This window comes from Amyelois transitella, chromosome 27 (assembly GCF_032362555.1).
Source record: "Amyelois transitella isolate CPQ chromosome 27, ilAmyTran1.1, whole genome shotgun sequence".
Taxonomy (NCBI): Eukaryota; Metazoa; Arthropoda; class Insecta; order Lepidoptera; family Pyralidae; genus Amyelois; species Amyelois transitella.
The window spans coordinates 6,367,363-6,393,954 of NC_083530.1; the positions used below are offsets into that span (position 1 = coordinate 6,367,363).

At 36.4% G+C, this 26,592-nt stretch overlaps 1 protein-coding gene across 5 annotated transcripts in view; it reads right to left on the reverse strand.

Annotated features, from left to right (window-relative positions):
• Positions 1-26,592, reverse strand: part of LOC106138241 (neural/ectodermal development factor IMP-L2) — a 54,067-nt gene that overhangs the window by 6,700 nt on the left and 20,775 nt on the right. For 2 of the 5 annotated variants that reach the window (XM_060952083.1, XM_013339344.2), the window contains exon 1: positions 404-605. The exons of 2 other annotated variants lie outside the window; for them this stretch is intronic. The gene's annotated coding sequence lies outside the window, so the exon portion shown is untranslated. Of the gene's footprint in view, positions 1-403; positions 606-16,839; positions 16,893-26,592 lie in introns of those variants that run through there. One more of the 5 variants, XM_060952082.1, reaches the window with a different exon arrangement.

The window sequence follows — 26,592 nt, forward strand, 5'->3', positions numbered from 1 at the left end:
ACGTGTTGCTAACAGACAGAAAATGATACAATATTTTGTTGTATCAATTTCTATCGCCTTTTCATATCTCCTTTTCCGCTTACTTCTTTGTTACGAACACAAAACAAGGTAAGAATCCCATATTTCCTTTGATATTCTTTACATCGTGCTATTTTCAGAATGTTCTTTAGAGATTTTATTTCATACAGGAAAAACTTTGGAGGAATTTGTAATCTTCTTTCACAAAAAAATAGTTTCTGATGTTAAGGTATTTGATATTTTATTCATACCTGTTCGTAACTTTAATAAATTAAGATAAGTAAAAAATGTTAAATATAATAATTATTATCGTAACGACGTGCCTATCGCAATGTTACGTAACAAAAAAAACTAACATTCCATAGATAAACAAAAAAAAATATACCTTTTAAACACACCAATGAGCACGTTTCCAAAAGCAACACAAAATAAAAAAATAAGTACACTGGCCGAAAAATAGGTATGATTTAATATCAACCACTGATGTTTTTATAAAATATTTTTTTTAATGTGAATTCGAAATTGGAATTTGGCGTCACTATTGAGTTTGAGTCGTTCGGGATATGAGGACGAAATGGACTCGCTCGTGGTTAAGATTCATTTATATAGCCATCCATGGAGAGGAATTCAGGGTTCCTTGGCTGTATGGCGGAATCGGAGCACGTGCCCGTTAAATAAATTCTATAATCTTTAGTCTAGGGCCACAGCGCAGATAAAAAATAGCTTCACAATTAGCTCAGTAATCGCTTATTAGCGTACGTGCGAATTTATTTATAATCTCTTTTTTGATCTGTAGATATTAGTCCACCAAAATTGGTACCACAAAAATCTGGCCAAGTGTGACCTTTCAGTTGAACAGCTTACAGTCAAAATCTAAATTAGACAAACAGGGCTATGGTTATAAGTAAAAGATCATTTATGTCCAGTTAAAAAAATAAGTACATAAACAAGCTTTTACTTCAATGGTACTAGCAAAAACTATAATTTTTACAAATTTCTGATAAAATTTTGTCGAAATTTGGTATGCAAGTAATTTATGTTGTGCATTGTACAAATCCCGATTTGAAGTACTTAAATCTGATATATATTTTGATAAGTTATTTTGACTATCATAGGACTCTCACTAAAAATAACTTGTACATGAATGTTAATCACTAACATACTAATAGAGAAAATATCTTTTTAACTCAAAAACTTGCACACCCATTAATGAAATTGGGCACAGAGATAAGACTAGACTTCTGAAACGTAACACATGCTCTTTATACTTCTGGGAAATTCTTTCACGAGGAGAGCCCCGAGCGAATGCTAGTATGTAATATGATTATGTAAATAGCTCTGAATTGAGAATGCGAATAATTCAATCTGCCTGAGCGTGCAATAATTCGTATTATGAACCAAAACATAACGTTACACTAACTTTAACCCACGTTACTTAATATTCTTAAAATATATATGGGGTAAAATAAATAAATTTCTCTCGTGAGAATTTCAGATATTTCTGTCACAAGGCTCCGCTACTGCCGTGGAAATGTTATGTAGGCTCAAGTTAGTCATATTGTTCTTCTCATACACATTATAAATTGTCCTTTGCAACAAAATTTCTAATTTAAAAAGTTATATCACCGGAAGCTCAAATAATATGAGCCCCTAATGAAAACTCCTAAGAAATTCAACAAGCTTTGAACTAAACATCAATCATTGCCGAAGTTTCCTTGAAAATAAATCATAGCTTCTAGTAGAAGAATCTCACTAATGTTGATTCATCTATTTGGAATTATAAGCCCCTGATTTGAAGAAAAATATCTTTATAACCTCCCTTTTTGTTCCATGGGTCAATAAAATCAAAGACTTTCCTTCACTGCTTCAATCTGGAAAATACTGGTCACATCTACCTACATTGGAATTTTAAACTTTACGTGTCACTCTTCATAAAAATGCCTTGCAAAGGGATGTGGGCTTCTGTGGAATCTACAAAATTTAAATTTGGAATCATTTTATATCGTCAGCCATTTTGTAATTCAATTAGACATTTGGTAATCGGACGAGGAATTCGTCTGGACATCTGGATTCTTCTGGAATGTTCGAGCACTTTCATGTATTATTAAGTTGTTGTCTAATTTAGTGATCAAATTCTATTTCATCAGTCAAGTTCGTCTTTTAGTCTCGCGTCTATTGGCTTCGTAAAAAATGTAGACGAGATAATTATGTATCTGTTAGATAAACTTAACCTGAAGTTTAACAACGCAAACCGCTGGATCTAGAGACTATACCAAAGAGATTATTTTCCAAAATTTCCGCGGGAAAATAAATAAGGTCATTTTCACTTGGTTTAACTCTGGTTTGCGGTATATCTATTAATAGACGTTTTACTTATAACAAGCTTTTTGATTGAATATTTAAAGATATGGAAATTATAGACAAGATCTTATTTAAAGTCTTTCCGTGGTTTTTAAACTAAGTTTTCTAATTTGTTTCTTCTATATTTAGGTTCTGTCGAAGGAACTTTGCACCTTATTTAATTGAAAATGCTAATATTATAAGTTTGATTCCTTCGTTCGTGTTAATCTTCTTCAAACTAAAACATATTTAGCTCGAAGTTGCCACGCCCACGCCTATTAAAAAACACCCTTTCATTTTCTTTATGTATGTTATACAGAAAATAACGTTAATCTTGGCAAGTCTCTGTCTATCCCAGAAAGAGGCGCGATCGCAATATGTTTATAACTCAGAAAAGAGTCTGCCTCTTCTATGTGCAATGTTCATAATCTCACAAAATCGAGTCCAGCAAATGGAATCCACCTCTTGATATAACTCAATTTTATGGGTTCTTATTAAAATAAATAACGTGGTATTATTAAAAATGGCCACCCCCTACCTCAGTTGGGCGGATCCCGATAACTTAAGTGTTAATTGCTCTGTGGTTTCAACACGCATCAGTGATCGAACGGTTCTGATGCCAGGCAAAAATGAGTGTAGAGCACAGGTTCAAATCCCGCGCGGCCATGCTCAATGACTTTTGAGTTATGTTGATTAGTTTGTGTGCTCGCCGATGCACTTACGGTGAGGCAAAACATCTTGCGGAAACCTGCACATTCAGGCAATTGAATTTGTTGCCATGACCCAATATGAATTAAGTTCCCCTGCAAGGGTTGCGGAGGTCTTGGACTCGCTTCGTGTAAAATCCTGACTCACCCGGTCCAGGATCCTGGTCGTTTAGGGATACCCAGGGCTCCCCTCCAGAAAGGTGGGGATGTAACCGGGACTATCGCCAGGAAGAAGAAGAGTTTGAACACGAGGTGTAGAAGAGTAGCCATTGGTAGAACATTAACAGTGATTAGTATACATTATATACTGACGTGATAAGAAATATTTGTCTCCGTACTTCACACACTATATGTATGCAAATTTTCGTGGAGAGCGGTTTTTACGTGAAAGACGGACAAACAAACACAGAAACACGCTTTCACATTTATGATATTAAAGTATTGATAGTATTACGTACAAACTTGTCTTTTGTGACAGAATTAATTCCTTATTTTCTCAATACCGTGTGGTTCTAGTCACTTTAGAATAGGACCACTCTGTCGGGTGTGCTGGTTCACCAGTGTCGGGTGTGCTGGTGGGGCTTAGGGAGTGAAACGAATAACTTCCTGATAGATTTATTGCCAATGGAATAATTTATAATACATATATGTGCGTAACCGATAAAGTTCACGAGACGACTGGGGACGGAGGGGATTCGATCGCCAGTCGCTCTACATAAAAATGCAATTCAGCAAGTTTGCATGTCGCTACAACTCTATTTCTTCCCATAGAAGTCTATGAATATGACTAAAGGAATAGGCACTTTCATTCTCTTCGGGACTGTTGGTTCTGTCTACCTTATTTTTCATTTGCTTTTCATAACTTTTTTTTAAAATTAGATATAATTTTGCATAAAAGTTTTAATCATTTCATTCATTACTATTTCTCTTTTCACGTAAAATTTTGACACAAAATTGCATCAAAATTTTATTAAAGAAGCGAAAAATACACAAATAATAAATTTGCACTCACAGGCGTCTCTTAACTTCTCGTCAAATTTTGCGTAGATGTTATCCCGGTACCGGGAAGGACAAACGACACTTTTTATCCCGAAAACGGGGGCGGGTGTCTGGAAGGGGGCGCCTCACGTACCGCTAACTATGTGCTATTCTTGGAAGTCGTCTAGCATTATAGAAATCCCTAGCGGTAGCAGCGGGCTCGCCCCAAAAAAAAAGTGCTGAACTTTTATTTGACCATTTTAAAATGATTATGTTGGATTGGTGCTCACGCGCACGTTTTGTTAATAGTAGTCACGTTTTTGCTAAATAAATTATTGATGAGCAAAACCGGGTTACAGTGTAAAGGGAGAGTATTTGAATGAATGAATGAATGAATGAATAACTCATTCCGTCCTCCTGGCGTTAGTCCCGATTGCGTCCTCGCCTCTCTGGAGAGGAGCCCGGGGTGCGCCTATGACCATGATGCTGGATTGGGTGAGTTAGGTTTTAACACAAAGATTTAACAAAAGAGGGAACCTGACCCATATTGTATCATAGTTACACATCCAGATGCCCGAAGCCGGTTTCCTTATGATGTTTTCACTCACCATAAGAGCATCGGTTAATATTCAAACTAATGTACGTAGTTAGTTCGAAAAAAGTAATTGGTACATGTTTGCGGTGGAATTCAAATCGTCGCACTAAGAATGGGCAGATTTTTCGTTCACAGCTGCGCTCACGCATCATTTTCACTTCATAATATTTATAAAGCCAAGTCGCTTCCCGCGTTTGCCCCTCTGTATGCTTAGATCTTAAAACTATAGCACGGATTTTCATTCATACATAGATATTATATAGAGGGATTTAAGAGGCAGGTTGGTATGTATAAATGTTACCCGCGCGAAGCTGGGGCGGGTCGCTAGTTACATAATATAAATTCACGCCTTATCACGGTAGGTAGACGACTTGACGGTAGATGTTTCCGCTTATCACGATCCCTGCATACTTCGTTTGCTTCGTCTATCCATCTTTTCATGCAACGTTGTCAATTTAGGGTACTCTTGTCCTGACCAGAACGTCTCTTTATCAATCCAGAATATTCCTCCGGGACGCCAGATTTAAATTGATCAAAAATATTCCATTTTTAAACAGAGCACGGCATTGAGAATAATACAAAGCAAGGATATTACCAAATGTAAAACAATGTACCGTATGCTCGGGCCGTTTACTCTCTGTATATAATTCAATATTGTGTAATTTTCCGTTGGATTTTTCTCGAACATTGCTCTAGATTTAACGAGAATATTAATAAACATAAAAACAGCCAAGTGCGTGTCGCGCTACGCGTTACAAATCTTAAGTCTATGGGTTACCCGCTAACTACAAGTAGGCAATATTAGATACAAATGCGAGAGTTAGTTTGTTTGTTACCCCTTTCACAATAAAACCACAAAACTTATTTTGATTAAACTTGGCACGAATATGGTTGACACATTGCAAAAAGTATTTTTAGTGACTTTTATGGGAACGGAAGGCTTGATTTTTCAGGTTGATAAAATATAACTATAGTGTTGTACTTTTATGTAAGGTAACATTTTGTTTTAATGTTTAAGGGTTATTTTAACCTTTAAGCGTTACTTGAAACTATAAAAATTATATTTCACAAAGATTTAGAAGTTATTACAAACAACAAATCATAGGCCATGCAATCTCGACCCGCATGTACAGTGGGTCACATAGAAAAGTATAATCATCATCAATACTTCTACGACACACAAGTGGTATACTATATTTCGCCCGCTGTACTTTTTTAATATTTTTTCATATCAATAAATAACATAACGAGGAAAATGAGGTAGGCCTAGACGATCGCAACTTGACCAAATCAAAGATCGGGTCAAACCTTAACCGATGCCCTTTTATTAAGAAAGTTATGAACATCTACGTTATAAATAAATTTTAAGTTAACGTATGCGGTGATCGTGGCATATAAAAAGATTTATTCTCTGCCTATCCCTCAGGGAAAGAGGCATGATTTTTAATGTAGTTTTTTAAGCTATAATCAGCATATAAATAGTAACAGCGTTGTTTAAATTGATGACCGGTGAAAATCCTTCAGAGTAGTTAGTTCCGACGCCACTTCTACACCTGGGCTTGGGAAGCAGTAGAAGATATAATTATACTTAAGTTATGATGAGTTCAATAAGCATAAGATTTGAAAATAAATTTATTTCTATTATTTATTATAAGGAGAGTGTGGAGGGAAAGGTCGGAGTGGGAAGACCTAGACGAACGTATCTTGATCAAATTAAGGACGTCCTGGTAAAGGGTCAGGTCAAAAGTACCCGAAACCGCCGAGCTTGTATGAAGAGAGTTATGAATGTGGATGAAAGAGAGAGAGAGAAAAAGAAAGAGGCGTGATTTTATGTATGTATGTACATATGTATTTCCAAACCCTATCCAGTAAGACACCATCAATACTCAATTGCGTGTAGGCAGCCGCGGTCAAGGCTCCCCGAGTGTATGAGGTGTCCTACATTGAATTACATGACTTATTGCGCGTAACACACCGGCAAGGGCTGTGTGGTTTTAAAAACCAATCCAATCCAAATTCCAATCATGAATCTTAATTGAATACAGCTGAACGCATTTTCAGACTTTTCAAAACTAGCTATCTACCCCGTAAGCGTATGTAAATGGAACATTTATTATCGCAATAAATTTCCTAAGTCACCTGTAAACTAAGCTTTCATACGACGTACTTTTGATTTCAGTTCCAAAAGTTACATTAGATTTTATTAAAACTTTGGCAAATATTGTGTTATATTAATATCGGCACATGCGAAGGGGGGTGTCCTGGTCAAAGGTCAGGTCAAGAGTACTCCAAACGGACGAACTTGGATGAAGATAGATAATATATGTGGATGAAGCTCGAGCTCGAAGGATCGATGAAGTTTCTGCCTACCCCTCCAGTAAACAGGCGCGATTTTAAATATGTTTGCGAAACTATATACTTATTCTCGTAGTCTTACAGTTCCTTAAAAATGGATGTCATTAAATTTGATGACAACAAGTTTATTTAAAGCCACACCTCTTTATTCCGATAGCTAGTCTAAGATTGGAAAATAAACTCATCTCTCGTCGGCCACGGGCAACTTTTCACCGAACAAACAAACAAACGAATGTGTTTAGACTAGTTTCAACACTAGTAGAGAAAATCCGCGTGCCTCGTTGAAAGATACGTAAACGGAAGGTGATTGATAGACTTGTTTAGAACTCATTATTTGGGAAAAGCATTAGTCTTACAGTGAGGGAAAACATCGTGAGGAAACCCGCACATTCAGGCGACTGGGTGCGTAGGTACAGCTTCAATACGGGTGAGATTCCCCTGCAACCTTCAGACGGGAGTCGCTTCGTGTATTAACTTTGACTTATGAAATCCTTTATGGTCACAGGTGAATTCTGGGCTTACCTTCGGAGGTATGAGGATGTGACCAGGACTTAAGCCATGTCATGAAAATTAAAATTAGAACTTTTATCTCTCGTGAATGATCAGGTAAGAGTATCCTTGACTTTCGAGCTTCATGTTACAATGTCGACCGAGCGACGGACCACGGATCATTGTAACATGATTAAAAAGTCCGAGATGAAATAAAGGTAAGTTACGTGCACGTTTAATACCTGTTTTATTAATAAATATTATAATGCAACGCGAACAATCAGTAACGAGCTTTTATTCCTCATCTATCTTAGCTTCATGTTCCATCTAAACCGTCTTTGCAACATATCAAACAGGAACAAAATCTGTTCACAATTTCCCGAGGCCTTATTTTTACCAGACTTTATTTTGACTTTATTGTGTATTGCACGTCAGAAATCACTAGACGAGTGAAACACTCCGGGTATTTCAAACATTGTATGTACCACATTTTATGCAATAAATTTCATTCTGTTTTTAAGAGAAAATAGAAGGACTTTCATTTGTAGTATGGAAAGTCTGAAAAAAAAATAGTGATACATACATTCACATATACTACAGTCTATACCCTTTGCAAGGAAGACAGAGCCTACAGTTTTGAAAAGACTGATAGGCCACGTTCAGCTGTTTGGCTCAATGATAGAATTGAGATTCAAATAGTGACAGGTCGCTAGCCCAACGCCTAAAATAAGAATCTGAAGTTTAAAAGCTTATACCATGACATCCATGGGAACGAGATGGAATGGTCCTATTCTTTTTTTCTGTTTTATTGGCACCGGGAACCACACGGCACTATGTAGTGATGCTTGCTGCTTCAAGCTTGAGAGATGTAGTCGCTGCCTACTCCAGAGAGGCGTGGTCATCATACGTATGGAATCAAAACTAATCGATGCTAAATTCCATTACATTTAATCCGTTCTATTTGCGTTTGTTTCCAAACAAAATTCCTCAAGCTTTCTAAGCTTACACTGTGCTCAGCTAATGAGCTATTTCGAGCTTTCCTGAGAAAATATATTTAGGTGAAAGTGTTCTGATGGTGAGTCACACGTTCAGTTCCAGTTTGTCAATTTTGAAGGTCTGCTCCGAGTAGTAGATTCATTCATCACTAATCCTTATGGACCGCGCCAGCGAGCAAAGCGAGTGAGGTCTTTTGTATGTATGTATGTTTTTAACTTTATAACCGTTGGTCTAATTTTGTTGAATTTTAGAATAATTATGTGTAGCGTAGTATCTGTCGATGTTTTTTGTAAGACGGCCCCTGTGGCGCTGCGGTGTGCGTTTGTATGTGTCACCAAAGGTCCCGGATGGAGGTTTGGAGGGAACGTGTCACGTGTTAATATATAAAAAAAGAAAGTGAATTCCCGCGGGGACGGGAATTATGATGATTTTTCGTTTTACGCGGACGAAGCCGCGGGCGTCCTCTAGTGTAAATTAAATTGTGTTGTAACGGAAAATGTTTTCATTTTGTCGGCTCGATACATGGCACTAATTGAACATTTAACTATGTATTCAAGGATTTAGTTCAATCAGTTTCTTATCTCACCATCGCGGTGTGAAATAACGATAGTACAGATCTTGAACCTGTACAATAACTATAATATGAAATAAATTCCACAAAATAACTTTTCCCAAAATGCTTTATGCTTTAATCGCGCTTTTAATTAAGTTGTTTACGGAATTTTCGATAAAATAGAAATTTAAATATATTTATGTATGCTTTGATACCTTGGAGGCGCAGATATTTAATGTCGAGCCATCTACGATCGAACGGTGAAAAACTGGTTAGTCTATGTGCCGTGTGGTTCCCGCCACTTCGAAGTTGAAACTATTTGATCTGTCCACCCCGAAGGGAATAAATAAGAGATAATTATGTATTTTACAATAAAGAGACGTATGAAGATTGTTAATATTTTCGGTTGGCCTAAAGAAATGGACTATACAAATTCTGTCTCTACTATATTTTATGATTTCAGAATACGTGACCGCACTCACGAGCGCGACACGAACGGACAGACCGTCCGGCGACGGTCCAATTACTATATGTACAGCACTAAACCAATATTAAAACCTTAACGCCAAAGTACAAGGTGTAAAATCCCTTGCAACTGCATCCGTGAATGACTGCACTGTGGGATTTTTTCCTTGCAGTAGTAGTTTTTGTGTGATTCCTAGAAGCAATGGCAGCTAATGAGAGTTGAAGGATGGCGGCTGACATGAGGAAGAGGAACGATTTTTTTATCTGTTCTTTTTCTAATCTGTTCAAGGAAGAAATTAAGATTTGTTTATTTTAGGAACACATAAGTGTACTTTGTAGGTAACTTTAATAACAGCTCAAAAATGAGTAATAAGTTCAAAAATATTATGAAACCTTTTGATGTCAAAAAAGTCCAGTGGTTTATGAATAACAGACAGACTTTAGAATTTATAATACTACTGAGGACACGCCCGTGGCTCTTCCCGTGGGAATCAATAAATCCCGCTGATTTTCGGGAATCCTGCGGGAATTTCAGGAAGTCCTCTTATGGAGTACCTCTCATAGGCCATAGAAAGAATCCAAATTTTCAAAAAGGGAGATTTTTCTTCTAAAGGATACAGATTTTTCACAAATCCTACTGGGACTATAGACTTTACCGGGATAAAAAGTACCATTATATGTTCTTCTTCAGAATTATATTTATGCAAAATTTTAAGGAGATTGTAGTAACTAACGCGTGAAGAGAAACCAAACAAATAAACTTACTTTCGCATTTTATATATTAGTGGGTATCAAATTGTGCCGTGTGGTTCCCGGCACCAATACAAAAAAGAATAGGACCACTCGATCTCCTTCCCATGGATGTCGTAAAAGGCGACAAAGGGATAGGCTTACAAACTTGGGATTCTTTTTTAGGCGATAGGCTAGCAACCTGTCACTAGTTGAATCTCAATTCTATCGTTAACCCAAATAGCTGAACGTGGCCATTCAGTCTTTTCAAGACTGTTGGCTCTGTCTAGCCCACAAGGGATATAGACGTGACCATATGTATGTATGTATGTGGGTATCAAAATAGTGACTTCAAGAAAACAGTATCCATGGCATGCCACTCCGGTCGCGCGTCACGCCCACAGATAAGATAGGATCACAGATAGAGCTTCCGCGCTTTTTGTCATACTTTTTGTGGCTAGCGACTACATATGTAGATTGGAATATATAGTTTGCACATGTGGCAATGAGGTCTTTTCTTTTTTTGCTTGATTTAAAACTTTTGTGGTAGTTGGTAAGTATTTGATTTCCATATGGTGTCAAAATTAAAACAATGAAGTTAATATTTTAATTATTAATTTTTGTTTGGTTTTGTTACAGACAAATTGTTTCAGAAGTTCTTCAACAACACAATAGAAAACTAGCCTATCACCCACAAAAACAAATCATGTTTATTAGCCATTCCCTTAGTTTCCTTTTACGACCACCATGAAAAAGATATGCAGTTACACTTACAATGAAATATCACTACATAGTATAAAACAAAGTCGCCCATTTTGTCTGTAGTCCCTTCGTATGCATAAAACTTTAAAACTACGCAACGGATTTTGATGCGGTTTTCACTAATAGAAAGAGTATTTTCTCCGACAGGTTTTTATATATAATTGAAATACATTGAAACTATATTAGCTGAGTTATAGCGATTTATGTCCAAGAAGTCAGAAAAAAAATCTAATTGAAGATTGCATTTGTGCGTGCGCCGCTTATACCGTTGGATACAAGTAAGAACAATGTATAGCAAAAACATTGGTCTTTATTAGTTCTACAAAAAGGTCCGCGATGACATATATCCAGCTTTTTTATTTAAGTCACAAAAACTACTTTTCTGTATTAAAAAAACATTTAATTCGTTGGGTGATGTTTAACTGGTGATATAACCAATAATACATATATCCGTATCAAAATAAGTAAGTTCATCATCACGAGCATTTAATTTAGATTATTTTTGCAGTTTACAGTGTGTTATTTAGACATATAGTTTAGGAGATATCACGATATTAGTATTGCGGCACGGTACGGGCCGGCCGCGGCGGCGGGGGCAGCGTCCCTATAAATAGCTGATATTATAAATGCAATGTAAAGCGGTGAGGGAAAACATCGTGAGGAAACGGCACATTCAGACAAGTGTCTCTGTCTACCTCGCAAGGGATATAGGCGTGATATATCACTACATAGTATAAAACAAAGTCGCTATTTTAGTCTGTTTGTCTGTATGCTTAAATCTTTAAAATTACGCAACGGATTTTGATGCGGTTTTTTGTAACAGGTAGAGTGATTCAAGAGGAAGGTTTTTATGTATAATATTAATAACATTTATAATTTTGCACCCGTGCGAAGCCGGGGCGGGTCGCTAGTTAAGTTATAATCGATAATATTGAAACCACTCATATGTTCCCACTTTAATACTTTACATTATAAACTAGTTACCGAGCAGGCGAAGTAGAGTGGTCCTTCTCTTCAAGTTCCGACGTCTCTTTCTCTAGCCTATATTAGAAGTGAAATAGGTGTATCTTTCTTATTCAGTTAGTCATAGATAGAATAGGGATAAGAACAAAAACTGGTTAAAAATCATGTGATTCTTCTGTACTCTTATATTTTTTATATTCTGTCAGTTTTTGTTCTACTTCTTTATATTTCCTCTTAACGATATAACTAGAAAGACGTTACGTTATGATATAATGTGATATCTGACGATTCAGAATCCTGAACCAATTTAAGAATCCTGCCTCCTTTTTCGCGGATATTGAAAGGTATAGCTATATCATCTCTCTCTTTATAGCACTCCATTTAATCCCAAAGCTAAAATGAGATAGTAAATAAGTCCTCTTAACATTTTAATTGTAGTCTCCACCCCGGGCAAGCCTCTACGATACGGGTCAAGCCTGTGATCTGAGATATATACTATGTGACCGTTATCTCCGTGGCGTATCTAGTGCAAGGGGCGGGACATGGGTGCGCCCAACGACAAAATAGAACATTTTAAGACATGATTAAAAAGTCGATTAAAAAGCTTGTGGAATAAATTCATTATTTAAATGCTATTGAATTGCTCGCCATGGGTACTTCGAATTCAATGTATCGATTTTTGAGTTATATAATTGAAATGCCTGTCATTGTTATAGTTAGTGACTCAATTTTAGTTTTTTTTAAATCATATTTTTGTATAAAATCATTAAGCTAAACAGCTAAACGTGACCAATTGGTCTTTTCGAGACAGTACTGTGTCTACCCCGCAAGGGTTGTAGACGTGATGATATGTATGTATTTGTATAAAAATGTGACAGTGGCTTTGCCATGTTAGCGGTGAAGTGTAGATTGGTAAAAAGGGTAGTAAAATTTTATCCATAATAATAAATTTTTGCATGTACTTGCGTTCAGAAACAAAAGTACGTACTATACATTTGTGAAGCTGATCACTTCTGTTCTCGACTCTGTTAAATAATAATTCTGCCCTCCCAAATTAACTTCCCTCACGCTAGCTACGCCACGGTCTTATCAGCCCATTATTCTAACACTCGACGGCTCCGAGACGCGTGAATGGCAGTTTTTTCAACACTATCACGCAAGTGTACAATTTATAATAAATCAGAGTAAACATTTAACCTCGCCGATATGAGTTCAGTGACCCCGCTCCATTCACTATCTCTTACTATTACTATCGGATAGATAATAGTCATTTAATCAATCGTTCGGTTTTTAGTTTTTAACGTATAAATTTAATATTTAAACTCGGCTTCGTTTGAATGTTATTTCCGTTATAAAAAGTAGCCTTAGCTTGGTAGTTTGGCTTGGTAATTTTGATTTTATAAGATTGTAACCAATTGTGTTTATATTTTTTTATAAACATAAACATATAGGTACTTATATCCTCGGTTTATTTTTATGGAGTAAGGAAATATCCACTTCCATACTTTAATATAAAATCGAAAGTCTGTCTTTTTGTTTGTCTGTTACGATGTCACGACTAAACCGCTGGACCGTTTTGTACCAAAATATCGTATCAAGTGGAAATATGCAGTCTCTGCCTTTCCCTTTAGGAATTAGGCTTGATGAATGTTAATCAAATACATAACATAACATATGATTACGTCTGTATCCCTTGCGGGATAGACAGAGCCAGCAGTCATCAAAATACTGAAAGGCCACGCTCAGCTGTTTGGCATAATAATAGAATTGAGATTCAAATAAGGTTGCTAGCCCATCGCCTAAAAGAGGAATCCCTAGTATATAAGCCTATCCCTTAGTCTCCTTTTACGTCATCATCCGAAAGAGTTGGAGTGGTCCTTTTCTTCTTTTCTATTGGTGCCGGGAACCACACGGTACATACAATCAAATACATATATGTATACTACAAATATTTACTTAATCGGATAGGAATACTTTTTATAAGCGACCTACTTCGTTATTATTAAGATATGGAAGCATATGTCGCGAACACGTGACCACATCAAGGCCACAGATTCACAAGCGTGTTATTTCCCAGTAACTGTTACCCGAGAATTCGTTTCCGTGGGCATTTTGGGAAAAATGCTTATTTTTGAATTAAGGCAATTAGAGAATTATTCATGAAAAAAAATATATTAAATGCTCCAATAGTCGAGCTGTGAAAACGTAACAGACAGATATAAATATAACTAGCTGTGCCCGCGACCCCGTCTACGTGGAATAGATATTTTAGGCACCATTGAATCCCTTAAGGATGAATAATTTTCCCGTTTTTTTCACATTTTCCATTATTTCTTCGCTCCTAAAAGCGTAATGTTATATAGCCTAAAGCCTTCCTCGATTAATGGTCTATTTAACATAAAAAGAATTTTTCAATTCGAACCAGTAGTTTCTGAGATTAGCGCGTTCAAACAAACAAACAAACAAATTCTTTAGCTTTATAATATTAGTATAGGTTAATTGCGAAAGTTTGTAAAATGATGTGTGCTTGTTTATAACTCTTCCACGCAAAAGCTACTGAACGGATTTTTTACAAAATGTACAATAACACAGTTTACATATTGAAATAAAATAAACTACAATTTGTTTTTACATTTGTGGGGGACAAATTCGGGGGAAAAAACTAGTTTGCAATAAAAACTGAAAACGTTTGCCGCATGTGATCCCACGGTAACGCATCGCTCTGTTACCCCAATATCTGCTAGCCCTTCGTTCTAGGACGCGTCACGTCCCATCGTGTACTTCTCAGCTGCGTCGGCCACCAATGGCGGCGCGGGATCTAGTCGGCAGGCATCACGCGACTCGCCCCACATCGCCTGATGCAATGTTGCATGTGCCACCTCAAATTATCGAGCGTTACGTTTGAATATAGAGCCTGTATGTGATTTAGAATCTATTTTTTTTTCTCTCGCTCTTATTTTTGAATTAGGAACACACTCCACCACCATACTTCGGTGCCTGGAGTACGGTTCACAGTTTTCTTGTATAGTTTTATGCTTCGGTTTGAAGACTTTTGTCGTGCATTATTTTTAGAGACGTCAAGCTAAGTTTACTATGGTAGCTTTAAATGTGGCAGAACCCGTATTGCCAGACGTATATTCTCTGGCTAGTTAGCAATCGTACTAACGTAGTTGGATTTTGTCAGCTATGTCACGGACATGAAGGCTACCGCCTACTAGGGGGTTTCTCACGCGGACACCCCGAGAAACTCCGCACATCTTATTACGGGCTATATCGATTAGTAAATTTATTGAATAACTTTTTTACGATTAATTTTTTCAACATTGTTTGTTATTAAGTTTTTGCAACGAATGTAGAACTACCATTGTTATTATTAGCGTCATGTCTTGAGAAATTTCTGTACAACAGTGATATTTTCTTACATTTTCCATACACAACAAATTTAAAAATGATACTAGTAATGCCTTACACCAAATATCCAGCACGAGAGTTATCTCATTAAAAACATACAAAATGTCTTTGCGTCCCAAATAAATTACAGGAGTACCGCGCTCTACGTATGGATATGCTCACTCTGAGTGTGCAGCTTGTGACATTCTGTTGCGCTAGAGAAGTGCATTCATTCAGTGACCTTCAGACAAGTTCAATATCATGTTTGTTTAAACCTTCACTGAACCTTCGACAACTATGTACAGTCGGTGAACTGACTATCAGAATATAATAACATTTTCTAATAATAATTCATTCATTTCGTTTTTTAACGTTGTTCTAACCGTTCTGGAGAGGAGTCCAGGGTGCCCTATGATTACAATCGTCGACAAATAAGTCAGGTTTCTTCACGAAGGGACTGCCGCCCGTATGACCTCCGCAACCTTTGCAGGGGAACCTAATCCATAGTTTGATCATGGTCACATATCCTTGCCTGAATGTCCAGGTTTCTCACGATGTTTTCACTGACCAAGAGATATTTGGTTAGCGAATAAACTAATGTTCATAACTCAGAAATGGGTCATTGGCAGGTAGGTACATGGCCGGCAGTAGGATTTTCTATTCTATTATACATATTTTATGTAACATTTCCTTATCACTCTGTTCCATCTTGTCAATCACTTTTAGACCCGAGTATAAACATATGCAGAAGCGAAAATATGTAAGGATCGCGGCAAGTGGAAAGACGCAGTCTCTGCCTATACCTCCGGGAAAGAGGCGTGATATAAACTAAATACTACGAATAATGCCTTTAGTTAAGTCTAGGTACTTAACTATAGAAATGGATAAGTATTGATCTTGCACTTTAAAGCACCGAACCTTAAAAGCTTCGTAGTAATTTCCCAAGTGGTAATGCTTGAACTAGCTAACATATGTGCGTATGATGCAATAGTTCACATACATTGAGGTAGCTATGATTTGTTCCCAGCGCTAGTTAGGTGAGCTAATAAGTACAAATTGTTCGCCTCTCTCATTGCATATTAAAATGGATAAAATATTTTCTATAGCCTGATAGATCATAAAATTTGGAAACTTTTACAAGATTTTATCCACGGGTTCGCATTTAGTGGTAGTTTACTAGAAATTCTGTAGCGATTATTTATGTAATTTTTTAAAACAAGAGTGCTATATTTTTACAAAGATTTCTCGAGAAAATAACTGTAAAAGTTTACAAGCACATAAAGACATTTTCTTACTTGCAACATAAAAAGGTTATTTATGAAATAATTATATAATTCTTGCACAGAAAGTTGGAAGACAAAATAACCCCAAAAGAATTCAGTCAATTAGTTTAGTTAATTAATAAATAATCATATGGTAAATAAAAAAAATATTTTTTGAATTGTGAGATGATTGATGCGATTGTGGAAACTAAATAAATAAATATATTTGTCACTCACCGCCCTCCGAAACGCAACTACAGCTAAGCACACACACAGACACACGTACACACACCAACTATATCGTAGTATATCTGCCGTGATTAGGACTGAACATTTCTTTAAACCCTGCGCGTGAGTCACCGCAGTAGCCCAACTGTTTAGGGACCTCTAAATAATTAGCGAGACCCTTTTGTAAATAATGTTTTCAATTTACAAGTGCCGTGTAGTTCCCAGGACTTTACAATATCAATGTTTTTTTCTTAATATAACGAATGTCGTGTACACCTGTCATTGGTACCAGGGGTGTTACGAATATTAGCATCCGCATCCGCAAATGCGGAATATTCGCATTAATTCAGACATCTGCATCCGTATTCACATCTGCATCAATCAATGCGGAGTTTTTACGGATGCAGATTTACTCACATCAACGTCATCAACAAGTAACGACATGTAAAGAAAGTGGGCGGAGCTAGAGAGGCACGTGCTCGCATTTGTTTTGGTAATTGCTTGCTTGCTAACTTCATTCGGTAACTGACGGTAACAAGATCCTACAGGTCTTGTTTGTTGTGTTTTTTCTTATTGTCAAAAAAATTACCCTGTCGTCACCGATTCCCCTATGTCGCCGGCAGAAAAAACAAAGAGAATGAGAATGGGAGATTCTCTGAATTCCGAACCAGGAACGTCCAGTACGGGTAAGAAGACTTGCTTAAAAAGCGATCTTGCTATGATGCTAGATTCATCGAGCGAAGATGAAGGTGAAGGAGAACCGGGCAACAGTAGCCCCGATGCTCTTCTCCGCAAAGAATTAGTTATGTATCGTAGCAAAAAAAGACTGGATTTAGATGAAAATCCACTTAATTGGTTGAAAGTTAACCATTGTGAATTTAAAATTCTCTCCAAATTAGCATGCAGATATTTATCACCTCCACCAGCCAGTGTTCCCAGCGAACAGCTATTTAGTGGAGCTGGGTTAATATATAATCCACTAAGAAACAGGTTGGAAGCTGAGAAGGCTGCAATATTGCTATTCATTAAATATAATTCACCAATTTTTAAGTTTAATTATTAAACAAAGATTTTTTTATGAAACTTGAAGCTTAAAATTGTTTTGTGTCTTAAATAAAACTAAACTTCTGTAATTTTGTTCTAGAAATATTTTTAAATAAATTAAAAGTTAAGTATAAATTGATTTTCAGTTATTTATGCATTTAAAATTCAAATAATTATCTTTTTAAATTAAAATCCGCATCCGCATCCGCATCCGCGGATGTGAACTTCTAATAATCCGCATCCGCATCTGCATCCGCGGATGTCTAAATTTTTGCATCCGTAACAACCCTAATTGGTACCTATATAGGTAATGTCAACTTTATGTATATGTATTGGATGTCTTAATGTAAACACTGTTGGTGTACCTTAATAAAAAAATCAATAAAAATGTATATACCTAATTTTTTATTTGCCTATAAATAGTACAACAAATTCTATTCTTAATAAATAAATTCCTTCATCTCTTTTCCACAATTGTAGTAAAAGGCGATTTTTTTTTTTTTGCCATGATTCAATATGATTTTATGTATGTCTACATTTATTTCAATGACTTCGGAACCTTGCCGCGTATTTCCCGACCCGCTCTTGGCCAGTTATTCATAACTGGTTTAAAATATCTGGGCGGTTAAGTTACGAGGGATAATTATTTTAGTCTTTTTAATTTTGTTGCTGTGTTTATGATTTTAATGGACGGAAAAACATTGAGTTTTTAATTTTTTTCGGTATTTTATCTTCATCATTTATCACGCCTCTGTCCCGGAGTAGGTAAAGCAATGAATACTTTTTTTGCTTCATCAATGTTCATCAATCTCTTCATGCAAATTTGTTGGCTTATTTGAAAAATATAAATGATTTATTTATAATTAGTCCAAAATAAGATATATTTGTACTTTGACATCTTACATGACTACATGACGTTCAACATCACAAATAACTTAACCGCTTTAAAGAAACTTTCAACACACCGTAGCCAAATATTTTACCTAAAGAAATTGATTACGTAATACCAATGAAAGCAAATGAAATATAACATTTACCAAGAGCACGTCACGATACCCTATGCCCTTCGCCAGCCTCACTCGAAATTTCAGGAACATTGACCGGTTCAGTAGACACCGCGTTAAGAGATAACAAACAAACTTACTTAAGCATTTTAAATATTAGATGGTGTGGCGACATCGCTAATGTCACACGCCATCTGTCAGCCAATAGCAGCGAAGAATCTTAATCGCGATTACAAAGATTTCACGGATTGGAGATTGTCGCGCGGTTCCCCAGGCGTTACACCTAGCCTGGCGGAAGATCTTCCCTTTGTGGCGGTCGCGCCGAGTCAGCGCTCCGGCTACAGTTGGCATTACAGTCTCTAACGACAATGTCAAATAAGATTTTAATAAAAAAATTTGACATCATAACAAACGCCTTTGACTTGTACCACGCGCCAGGTGGCAGAGAAAATTAAGATTATTGACACAAACTGCATTCTTTACATTTTTGAGCATTGTTCAAATGTCCGAGGATCCTTTGCTAATATTTAGTTTAAATTTCACGAGAATTCGGTACATTCGGGGCTAAACCGTGGCGGGGAACATCGGAATAGTGACACGTTGCTAGATTTATATTAGTATAGCAATCTGTAGGTACTGTATTGTAAAAAAACAGGGAAAGTTTAAAAACTTTTGTAACTTTCATGTTTATTTGTTAAGGTTAAGGTTAGGTTAATCTTCGGAAAATCTGAACCGATCATAAAAATACTTCAGCCGTCGTAAAGGTAAATTGATGCAAGTGTATAGAAAAGAATAGATTTATTTTAAAAAATGGTTACAAGGATCACTTATTGACGTCACATCACTTTAATCTAATTATACATATAAAAGTACTGAGTAAATAAAACTAAAGTACATATATACCGCGAGAAAAGTTGTTACCTAATTTAGATTGATCTATATTGTTTGTAAATAGTGACAGGTAGGCTCGGGATTTTGACCTACCTGTCACTATTTGAATCTCAATTCTATCATTAAGCCAAACAGCTGAACGTGGCCTATCAGTCTTTCCAACAGTGTTGGCTCTGTCTATCCCGCAAGGGATTTAGACGTGATTAAATGTATGTATGTATATATGAGATTCAGATAGTAGTACGTTGCTAGAGCTGATCGGTCATCACCTAAAAGAACAACGCGGTTTCCAAGATTGTTTGCTCTGTCTACCCCGATGGTAGATGTGATTCGATGTGTGTGTGTAGGCATGCCATTCATCATGAAACCGACATTTCTACGATCTATAATTGTGATAACGTCGACCGGTCATTACCTACTTACTGAGACGAACCCTTTGTTGTAAATTATCGAGGGTACGGAGCTTGGCCATCCTCGGATTTATCAAATTTTCTTATAAAATAGCCTTCGACCTCGTAGGCTAGTTTAAGCTTTTGTGGCCGTGATAACCATTTACTATTATTTTTCTTCTACTTTCGAAAAATCTTATCGAAATTAATAACATTTATTTATTTATTTAAAACTTTATTGCACAAAAAAAATTGGCATTCTCTGCCAGTCAACCAGCTGACCAAACAGAAACACTTTTAGTTGGTGGTGCGATAAAGTGCACATGCATACTGCAAAATACATACATACATACATACATACATAAAATCACGCCTCTTTCCCGGAGGGGTAGGCAGAGACTACCTCTTTCCACTTGCCACGATCTCTACATACTTCTTTCGCTTCGTCCACATTCATAACTCTCTTCATACAAGCTCGGCGGTTTCGGGTACTTTATTCAAAATACATACATTACAAAAAAATGCATAAATACATACAAGGTACTTAAAATATCAAATTAGGGTGGCCCGTTATTGATCTGCCAAAGAAAGAACACACTCACAACATGTTTGAACGCCGAGCAACTAATAGCTCCCCTAATCATTTCAGGAAGAGCATTCCAGAGCCTTACACCCTGAACCTGGAAAGATTTGTCCAAAAAAGTAGACCGGAACAGAGGAGTACGCATTGTCAGGGTACGTAATATCATGTGAAATTAAATCGAAGGGACTTTTTGTATGGAAACTTGAGCAATTAGGTTAGTGCTTAAACCCAGTAAAGTTAATCCGGTTGAGAAAAGATGTTTTCTCATATATATGTATAGTATAGCTTTTACAGGGCACGCAGCATTTGCAACAAATTTGTTTAAACTAGTATTTAAATTCAGAAAGAAATGAGTACAGTAGGTGTCAAAACTTTTCTATAATATTTGTAAAAAACTAAATATCGAAAAATTTATTGATAGCTTTCTAAGATTTTTATCATTCATACAAATATACTCTACTAACAGCATTTGTTTTGTTATTTACTACTTTTGATTATGTTTTAAAATTAGTATTTAAAAAAAAAAACCAGTAGGTAGTGTATTTTTGTTTCATAATTATACTTTTTTAAATAGCAATTTTATTTTATTATACTGTAGATAACTTTCTGTGCCACACTTTAATTGAATAGGCCTATAATTGTACTAATTCACAAACAAATTACCCAGTTAAAGGTGAACTTTAGGGTTCACGGCGAAGGTCACGTGACGTCATCTCGCGAGTGCTGCGTGCTCGCGTGACGGGCGGAGACTGTTATTGGCTTGCACCGCGGCTTGCCTCGCGTGGGGATTGATATTATTCCCGCGTCCGTTCCTCTGTCTGTATGTGTGTATGCTTAGATCTTTAAAACTACATGACGGAGTTTAATGTAGTTTATACATACATACATAAAATCACGCCTCTTTCCCGGAGGGGTAGGCAGAGACTACCTCTTTCCACTTGCCACGATCTCTGCACACTTCCTTCGCTTCATCCACATTCACAACTCTCTTCATGCAAGCTCGGCGGTTTCGGGTACTTTTGACCTGACCCTTTACCAGGACGTCCTTAATTTGATCAAGATACGTATATAAGTACGTAATGTAGTTTATTTAACTAGATAAAGAATAAGGATTATACATATGTATAAATGCTACTCGTGCGAAGCCGGAGCGGTTCGCTAATTAAAATATTGGAATAGATGGGCACTCCAAGAGTGTATCAACCGGGAAAACTCTAGTAAGATAGATAAAAAGACATTGGACTTGGAACAGATGACATTAAACAAAATCCTTTATACAATTATTATTGTTCAGGGCAAAACATCTGGTACAATTTAAACAAAATTATTGTTCTTCTATAAATTATATATAGCAGTTATAATTGTTTAATGAGGCGCATCAAATGAGGACCTTGAATGGAAACAGGTGCGCGCATGACTCACATCATCCGGAATTCGCCGTCTGAACATACCTTTATTCACATCTTAAATCAAATCCAATCGATAACCTGTCATTAAAATAATAAGTTATCTGTTATACTTCAATCATCCATACTTTATGTGATTATTTGAACGAGCGGAATTGATTTTTATGTCAGCTTCGTAAAGTAGGTTTTGTAATGAGTAAGTTATTTAAAAATTGTAATTTATAACTCAATTTTTAAATTACAAAGGCATTGAGGATAAATATAGTTTAAGGCATAATTATGTGTAAATTTTCAATTTATATTTCGAGATTAAAAGCGAGAGCTGGGAATTCAATGTTTTCATGGTTCAGTCTTAGTATGTACTCTTCCCGTGCGGATAGTCAATGCCGATCAAGGGTAAACCTTCGGAAGCTAAACCTTGGGATGCGTGTTGTGGGCGACGGGCTGCCCTGGAGACCTGTCACTGTCTGAATCTCAATTCCATATCTACAGATATACAAGTGAACGTGGCCTTTCATTCTTTTCAAGAATTATTTACATTATTTATCGAATACACACGTGCGACGGGGCAAACAGAGCCTGTAGTCGCAAGACTCGGAAGATTTTATTTGGCATGGAGATTTAGAGATAGCGTGTATTTGTAAGCCTTTTCTTAATCGAGTTTTACAATCTGAGCGAAGGGAGCAGTAACTGCTACTTCCTATGTTTTTGTTCACAGACCGGCATTGAAGATTACATTTTAAATTATTGAAGACTTCGAGCGATTCGCAAATTATTCTCTTTAATTGAAAATTCCACGATTTATAAATGAAGCCTTGATATAAATGAATTGTGTTAACATAACCTTTCTTTTATAATCCTCGTCATATTTAGATACTGTTCTTTTGAACATACTTCATAAAGAATGGTTAACGGATTAGCTTTTCCTTGTAACTCAATTTTGGAACCTCAGATGATGTATGAATGTAGATTTTGTTAATGGATTCTTTTGTGAGTACAGATTCAATGATTTTCTTCAGCTCGTCGCTTTTTTCTCAATAAAATAAACACAATGTAAATTAAATATTTTTCCAAAACCTAATACAGGGCATTTAAAAAATAACAAAATAAAAACATTTTTGGTAGATTTTTCTATCTGTCTGGTACATCATAACTTCGAAATTACTCAACGGATTGAATGCGATTCACAGTACCTACAACATATAATAAGGAGCATTGTCAAAGCTTTGTTTCATCATTGGTCAAGAAAATTATTTCAAGCACTGCTTCAAAACTTTTTCGTACTTAATGTTATGACCGTGTAATGGCTGCGTCTACTCTTTTAGAGATAAAAATCTTTCGTTAAACAAAAAGTGGTGAAGTGTAATTACTCAAGGCCGATTCAAAGAAGGATGGTTAACAAAAACAACTTTTCCCCAAAAACTATCTTAGAGATTTTTTTAGACAAACGTGAAGAAGCATTTAATTAAATTATGAGCTTGCGCTCATCATCGTAACTAACAATCAGATTGCGCACAAGCGCATAAATTTCCGGAAAGAAGAAACAAAACTTAATACTTTCAAACTTTTGAGTCGCATTATCAATGTATGCAAACGGTAATTAATGCCAACATACTTACCTACCGTTTATTCTAACGTGTCGACCAGGGTGAACTAGTCGTGTTATGTCTCCGTCGGCGCGGCGGAAGCTGCAGCCACCGGGCTCGGCATCATATTAGTTGTTTCTTCGCCAAGTACCGTCACACACAGCACTGACACGGTATGTTCGCGTTAACTCCCGTGTGCATACATTAATATTAACAAAACAGATTACTCAAAAATTGTTGTCGAAAAAAGTGACCTACAAAAAACATATCTGAGACATCGCTTACTGACGAGCTGTAACTCACGACCGCCTCTTCGATTACGTAATGCAAATTCTTAAAAGGCACTCCAGTCAGCGCGGCGACTAAAAAGTACAAAAAAAAGATGGCGGACAAAAAAACCACAACAGGTGTGTCGCGGTTTTGATGGTGAAGGCCAAGATCAGAAAATAAGGATAGTACAGAGCATGTTAGACGGAAAATTATGGCTTTTTACAGGTGCAGTGTGCAGAAACTACTTTTTTCAACAGACTATAATAACCTTTAGGATTTACTTCCCCATATTTGATCATGGTTCGTTTTTGTAGTTCAATTACATTCCAAACACAATCTCAAAAACTTATTATATTACCTATGTTAATGTGATTTCATTTGCATGTCAACCGAATGCCACCAAACATACTTTCGGGGTTTGTTTGTTACTGAGCTGTTGTGCTTTAGACCCTGTGGTCAAATTTGATTGACTCCGTCCAAGTGCACCTAATTATTTCTGCCACAATTTAGCTAAATCATAACGGCCGGATCTTTCGCCGTTAGAGAAAGCTCACTTTTTCCTGTTCTCCATACAGCCATCCTCAACCACCCACATTTGATTGTAATCTATTCGACGAATTGCGGACAGACCAGACACATTGGAGAAAGATTTTCCTCGTGTGTGCTGTGACTTTCAATCTGTAAATTCAACACTTGTATTATGTATTTATTTACTTTACACTTCGCCCACGCCACTCTGTTTGACTTCCACCCTAAAGAGGCCTGGAGGAGATTACTTTAGCGATAAGTCTGCTTTTGTATCATCTCCGTCTTTTATGTGTTGTTCTCACGGTGCAATGAATTGTTTTATCTGTCTTTTTCTTTATTTATCCAGGAAACATATACACTAGGATTTGAGTATTCTGTCTATACGAGTATGATCAGCCCACTTCCAGTTCAGTTATATAACATTATGGTTGATTCTGTGATATCATTAATGTGAACCAGATGAAAGTGCGTCTTAGTTTTAAGACTTTGGAGATCCTTATTATGTAATAGGAGAACATCTGCTCATTAAAAATATTAATCCTAAGTATTGTGTGAACAATAGGTATGTCAGATTCAAAAGAAGAGGTGCCAGTAAACTTGCCAGTAAATAAGATAAATGAAAATTTTATTTTGTTGGTGAAGCATCCAGCTTGTCAGGCTTGTTCCACCCACAGCTGTGCATTGATATATACGGGAATGTCAAAAGTAACGCGAATTGAATGTAAAAAAGAGGGAAATTGTAGCTCCAGAGTAAAATAACATACATATATCCATTGTGGTCACGTCTCTTTCCCGAAAATAAGCAGAGACTGCATCTTTCCACTCGCCACGAACCCTGCATATTCTTCTTTGCTTAAACTACAACATCAAAATTTTAATGAATGCTCATCGGTTTTAAAAAAAATCAAGTCGAACTTCTAGAAGGAACCGAAGAAGCAAAATAATACTGAAAGAAAAAGAGGGATTAATGAATACTGAACCACGGATCTCAATATAAAATGATCCAAAGGAATTAAACAAAAAAGAAATAAAGCCACAAAAGCATTTCTTCGCGACTGCGCAGTGTCTGTCACGCAAAAAGCAAAAATGAAAAAATGGAGCGAAAAAAGTTCTCCACTCGTAATATGACGTAAGCCTTTTAGTTGTTAGCCTGTCAATTTTTTGTGTTATGTTAACTGATTCTGGGTTACCAAATCCTTATTTAATGCTTTTGATAAGGTCACTGATGGTGAGTGGATTATAAGTAAAAATAAGTAAATTGCGAATGAACAAGAATCACAAAAGAATGATGTCATTATATTTGTGTTAAATTTTTGCTTTGAGAAAAAGGAAAATGATAATAGCTTATGAATTAAGTCGTAGGAGAAGACATAGTGCATAGTGCGTTTGATGGACGATTAATTAACAAAAATAGGTTCTAAAATACTGTAATGCTGTTGGTTTTCTTAATAAAATAAATAAAGAAATAAGTTTTAGAAAGAGTCAAGGCTAGGGACGAAATCTTTGGGGAGCCCTAAAAGTTCCATGCGACTAAGATGATGATGACTTTATGCTTCAAGATTCAAAATGTATTTGCCAGCTACGTCATTAATAACAAAATACGATACAAGAATATGGTATGCAGAGGTATTATTACAGTTTAGGCGTCACATGATGTCACCACACTCATCACTAACACTGCATAATTAGTCCCCCTATTTTATCTGTCTGTATGTATGCGCTAATCTCTGAAAATTGTGGATCGATTTGTTCCTGTTTGAAATTTTGGAAAGAAGGTTTCCTGAGGAAAATTTATATCCATAAATGCTACCCGTTCGAAGCCGGCGCAGGTCGCTAGTGATGTATGAGAACTGCAGAATTTTCCTGTTTCTAAAAATAAATCGCGTAACCTTCGGTCCAGCAGGCTGTGCCCCAATTCACCCGAATGCGACTCCACCGGCCTGATCATGCGCATTTTCTTTAAGAACCAGGCGCGCGTTTTATTCTCTACTTATTTACTTTTTTATCAGACTTATCTATACAAATATTATAAAGCTGAAGAGTTTGTTTGTTTGAACGCGC